This window comes from Miscanthus floridulus, chromosome 8, assembly GCF_019320115.1.
Source record: "Miscanthus floridulus cultivar M001 chromosome 8, ASM1932011v1, whole genome shotgun sequence".
NCBI lineage: Eukaryota > Viridiplantae > Streptophyta > Magnoliopsida > Poales > Poaceae > Miscanthus > Miscanthus floridulus.
Window position 1 is genome coordinate 64,479,818 of NC_089587.1, and position 6,000 is coordinate 64,485,817.

Sequence of the window (6,000 nt, forward strand, 5' to 3'; positions counted from 1 at the left end):
CGTTGAACATGCTGATGCTAGCAATGCGTGCCTTTTTAATTGACAAATAAATAAGACTTGCATGAAATAATATAAGATTTTATATAAACTAGGCAAATTAGGCATCTTCATGCCTAAATTCCGAATGTGTTGTGACAAACACAAGTAGTTGAGAATTATTTTTAAATATAATATGTTTTAGATTAATTGCAGATCTAAACACGGTTAAAGAATAATTGTACAAGTAACACACTGTCGGGTCTTGTTTGGCTGATAGGACAGACCTATCGGCCAGGCCAGATTTTGAAGCTGTTGTGAAAGAATCTGCATCTGGTCTGCTAGAACTGGCCAGGCTAGATTCTGGAACTGGCCAGATCGGTTTTCCCTATGTGCCAGTGCCTGACTCAGCAGAGCCGGCCAGGCCGGTTTTCAAAGCCGGTCAGGCCGGTTATCCTAGTGATACGCTGAATCGGCTTGAATTTTACCATGAGGATTTTTTGGATTTAATACCTATGCGATCCAAGTGCTAAATTTGATAAAAGTATTCGGCAGACTGCGTTCAAATTTATTTGGCACGAAGATGAGATCTACTGAAGAACTGCCGAAGACTTGCTGCTTAAGTGCTCTAATGTTGATGAAGCAAAAGTGGTTATGAGAGGAGTTCATGACGACATCTGTGGTATGCATCAATCGGCTCTGAAGATGAAGTGGATATTATGACAGGCTGGTTTTTATAGGCTTACTACGATTGCTTTTGCAACACCGAAGGATGCAAGGGGTGCTGATGGTTTGGTAACATCCAGCTGGTTCCTGCTACGTTGATACATACAGTTATCAAACAGTGGCTATTTCGAGGTTGGGGGACTAGACTTTATTGGCTAGATTCATCCCCATCGTCAAAGGGATATCACTTTGTGTTGGTTGCTATAAGTTACTTCACAAAATGGACCAAGGTTGATGCTTTGAAGAATATGACGCAAAAAGCGGTAATTGAGTTTATTACTAAGTATATCAGCATCCCTCGGACATTAAATATAGATAAATGAACTTATTTGTGTCAAAGGAGGTATGAGATTTTGCCGAATTATATAAGATTAATTAAGTTCCTCAATTCATCTCCATATTATGCTCAAGCTAATGGCCAAGCTGATCAAGCTTATCAAGAAGAAGATTGTGGCAGGGGTGTTCCCGTACCTGCCAGACTGACACAGGTGTCAACCTCTTGACCAACCTGGGTCGTTCCCGACCGACACGAGGCCCCCCAGGAGGATACCATCCGTACCTCCTCTTTAGGATCTTTGTAACGGTCGAGTGACACAAAACACTCCAAATGGCAAACCAACACATATGGCACGGAACACTATGCCATCATCTTAGAATAATTAAACAAAATAATTGAGTTTATTCAAATACAATAACAACGGAGTAAGTTTATGCGATGATACAAGATTCAACCCTCTATGGTTTGGCTCCATGAATTATCACTCGAGATGAGATCTTATCGGAGTTAATATGTAGCTCACTTGGATTCGCTCATTCTAAGGTCTACTATGCATCAGAGGTTGGAGCATTGGCTCAATTCAACTGAAACAAAATATCTGCAAAACAACTTAACAGCAGCACCGTGAGTACATTGCGTACTCGCAGGACTTAATTCTAACATATAGATATTTGGTGGATGCAAGAGATTTATCAGGCATTTTTACATTTGCGGAAAAGCAATGGCGTTTCTTATAATGACATGCTCATGATTCATTATTTAAATCAATCATTAGCAATATGACAACTAGTAGTAGATAGCACATTTATATTGGTCCTCACATGAATCCATCACATCAGTTTCGTTTCATTATCTCTACCATGGGTATAGACAGTAGGAACAACTGATAAAGTTCCGTCCCAAGGGACTTCAGGCTTTCAATTAACTCTGCAGAGGTGTACAACTATATCCACACAGAAGAACATGACTAACCACCATACCCGTGCGCGAGGGTAAGGGTTGCCTCACATCTCCAACCTTTCCCTAATCCGTCCAGAATGTCCGCCGAAAGGTTCGACTTGGTTCCTGGTTAATGCTACCACCATCTAACCGGCGCCACCTTCTTGCCAGTTTCACGGATAGACCGGTTGCGATTAGTTACTCGGCTTGCCGCACCCATATGCGACATGTTGTCTATATGGGTGGTTACTCGAACTCACTTATCCCAATACACGGTCCTTAAATGCTCCATGAGCTACGCCACTTGAGATCCAACACTCATAGTGACCTACCCTCGCATGAGCAGGGATCCTCAAGTTGACCATTAAGTTTAAGTTTCACATTGGGGTTGGTCCTTAGTCATGATTAGGGAAGTATATAAGTCGTAACCCTCTCAAGCATCCTACACATACGAGAGTGAGTTCCCTTCTCAAACTCGACTTCTAACGAAACTAAGCAAATAAGCATTTAAGCGTTCCTATCCCAATTGATTAAACGAAAGGCTCTATTACTTGATGAGTGGTTCTAAGTTAATAAAGCAACATTGTTTAATGTGTTAACCATTTTAGCATGGGATGCGTACTCATAATGAAACAAAAGTAAGTATCCAAAATAGGGTTCATAATAGAGGGGTGCCTGCCTGGTTATGGCGCTCGAATGAATTCGAAGCTGACGATGATGACTTGTACACGTTCCTCACGTTAAGCGGTTTCCTAGAAGAAACGGGGGACCGAGGTTGAAGATAATCGATAGAGAAATAGAGAGAGATTTGATTCGGAACTTGGGAAGAGATGTCTACATGACTCTACTTATTGCATTATTTTATAGCTAGGCTTGATCTAGTATTGTTGACCTCTTGGGTAAGTTTCTAAACAATCACACACCTTCTGTTAACTGACGGACCCTCTGCAATAAGTGGTGGACTCTCTGTCGAATTGAACTCCAAGGTTACTGGGTTCTAGTTTGACTCTATTAGGGTTGGCGGACTCTCCGTCGTAGGTGACAGACACTCTGTTATTTTGCGGAAGGTTCCGAAGAACGCTCCGATGATTTAGGACTTGGCATTCCTAGGGTTACAGTCATCATCAGACGGTCCGATCCATTTGAAACTTGAAGATCCAACTTCTTCTTATCCTTCCTTACATATCCAAAGGAGATATTTGGCTTCTCATGAGCTTCCTCTTGCAAACATTTCAAAAGATGAATTAGAGGGCAATCCATAAGATGATTGGGTGATTGAGCTAGATGAATATCTCTTGAACTTACTCTACATATGATGGAACCACCACCAGCAAGAAATCTGCAAGCCTTCACCGTACCAAAAACCACAAATTAGGTCTTTGGAGAAAATCCAAGAAATGAGAGCTATTCTTCTTGAGCTCACCATGATTGAAGTTGAGGATGATGAAGATATCCAAGGGTTGATGCTGGTGCTTCCCTTCCTCTTCCTTTTTCCTTTCTCAAATCCAAGGTCCACTCCTTTCTCTCTCTAGTTGTAGGGTTCATCCTTGTTCTTGAGTTGTAGAGAGAGAGAGGGAGGGAGAGTTGCAAATGAATGAGTGAGTGAAGGGGTGTGGCTTCAGCTGATGAGGAGTCCAATTTCATGTTGGCATGTGGGTCCAAGCAAAAATGGGTAGAAAATAGCTCATTCCCCACTTAACTCCACTGCTCTGTGACCTGGCGGACGGTCTGGTAGAACTGACGGAGTCTCCGGTGGCTCTCTGTCTTTGCTAAATTGATTAAGTAATCTAATGGCTTTGTACTAGTGACCAAGATTTCGTGTCCAAGGGTAATCTCTGATCTTGATATGGTGTTGATGATGTCAATAGGTTGCCTTCTAGCTTGTGTAGAAGCTGCTTAATTTCTTCGATCGCTAACTTGACCATGCCTATTTGGGGATGCTTGTGGGGTGAGTTGAGGGATTCACAACGATCAATCTTGCTCAAAGCACCATGGATCTCCACAGGAGCTCGGTGAGGTGCTTCCTCTAATGGTCCAAATTAAGAGCCTATATTGTAACGAACTCGGGTCGTTACAAAGATTGAGGGCATGACAATTCAAGAAGGTGACATAATAAAGTTTTGTCTGAGACTTACTCCTTTTGAGCTTGTATATGGACAAGAAGTTGCGTTATCCGTCGAAGTGAATTTGGCTGCATATAAATTGACAAAGCAAAATGATCTATCTACTGTTATGTATCATAATATGATGATAGACAATATTGACGAGGTGACTGAGGAACAAAGCTCGAGTTACTAACAAGAAAGTAAAAAAGAAATCTTTCCAACTTGGAGTTTTAGTGTGGAAAATTGTTGTACCACTTGGGACATAAAGCACCAAGTTTGGTAAGCGGTCGTCGAGCTGGGAAGGTCCATTAGAGGTGATCAACAAAATGATATTCAGAAACTGATCGTCTTTCAAGAGCAATTAACAGAAGGTATCTGGAAAAAAATTTCCCAAGTGTTTGAAACTACGCCTCAGTGTTGTCCAAACAATGGCCACGCAGCTAGAATGCCCAAACGCAGCAATGCCGACTAGTAGGATGGCCATGTAGAATTGAAGCCGGTTCTTCGCGCGAAAAGCTCGTAAACACCTCCCAAAATGACCTGTCATGGATGGGAACAATGAAGCCGTTTTAGGGTCAACCTAGAACGCCAACGAACCTCGTCGAGAGATACGCTGAACAGCAAGGATTGGAAAAGCGAAAGTTAGGTTACATATAGACATAAATAAGGCAGTCTGATGATCCAGTAGGTAGCTAGTGTTTCTTAGACAATACAATACTAGCTATATTAGCATTAGCAACTAGCTAGTGCACATGGCAGCTGACACACGATCGGTGGGCAGCGGATTATTGAAAGCATGCAAACTATAATAAGTACAATTATATATATATATATATATATATATATATATATATATATATATATATATATATATATATATATATATATATATATATATATATATATATATATATATATATATATAAATCCTGACTGGATTGCATATCATCGTTGATCAGGCTGCCGACTGCAGTAGTGCAATGCTTACGATGCATTCTCAAATCCGCCGATCGAGTGACAGAAACTAGTGCCGCGCGTGTCGCGAGCCTTCATTTTGCACCATGCATCTGACGGGCGGCGGAAGTCGAAAGCATAACGTGGCTGTTTTGGCCTTGGTCCAAAGTTCCCTCCTTGAGCTGCCACTACTGACCCTAGCTTGGGTAAGCCAAGATCATCAGAGGTCAGGAGGTTCACCTCCGTTGCTGCATCGCCAAGACCATGATGCAGCAAGAGTAACCAGACAAAGGTGAGGAGCTCACCTCCAGATGTCTGATCACAATCCTCTCATTGTGAGAACTGATCTTGAACAAAAGATTGGCTCAAGGCCTTTTTGCTTTGAGACTTCCAGGTTACAGCATGCTGATTTCAATCCAAAAGTGCAAGAAATCTGGAATAGAAATATTGTAGCTAAATATGCCATTGATGCCTGGTGCATCAAGATGGACAGAGTTTAAAAGTTTTTAAAAGGATGGGGCCAAAGTCTTAAGGGACATACCAGAAAATACAAAAAAAAAATAACTAAAGAGTTGGAGATTTTGGAAAAACTAGAGTAGTCGGCCTTATCTGCTGATAAGCTGAATAGGAAGTCATTTATTCAAGCTGAAATGCTAAAGTTGCCTGAAGATGAGGAAAACTATTGGCACAAAAGATCAAATAGCATGTGGCTTTTTAAAGGAGATAATAACACAGCCTTCTTTCATAGAATTGCTAACGGTAAGAAGAGGAAGAATACCATTTTCTCTCTGAAGCATAATGAGAATGTCATTGAGGGGGATGCTGCCCTGGTGGAGCATGCCACTCATTTTTACAAAGACCTGTTTGGCCCTTCTCCCCCCTCTGGTGTCCATCTGGATCAGGGTAGTTGGGGCCAATCAGAACTAGTGACTGAGCAGGAGAATGTTGAGTTAGAAAAACCTTTTTTCTGAGGCTGAGATCAAGGATGCTGTGTTCTCTATAGATAGGAACACTTCTCCAGGT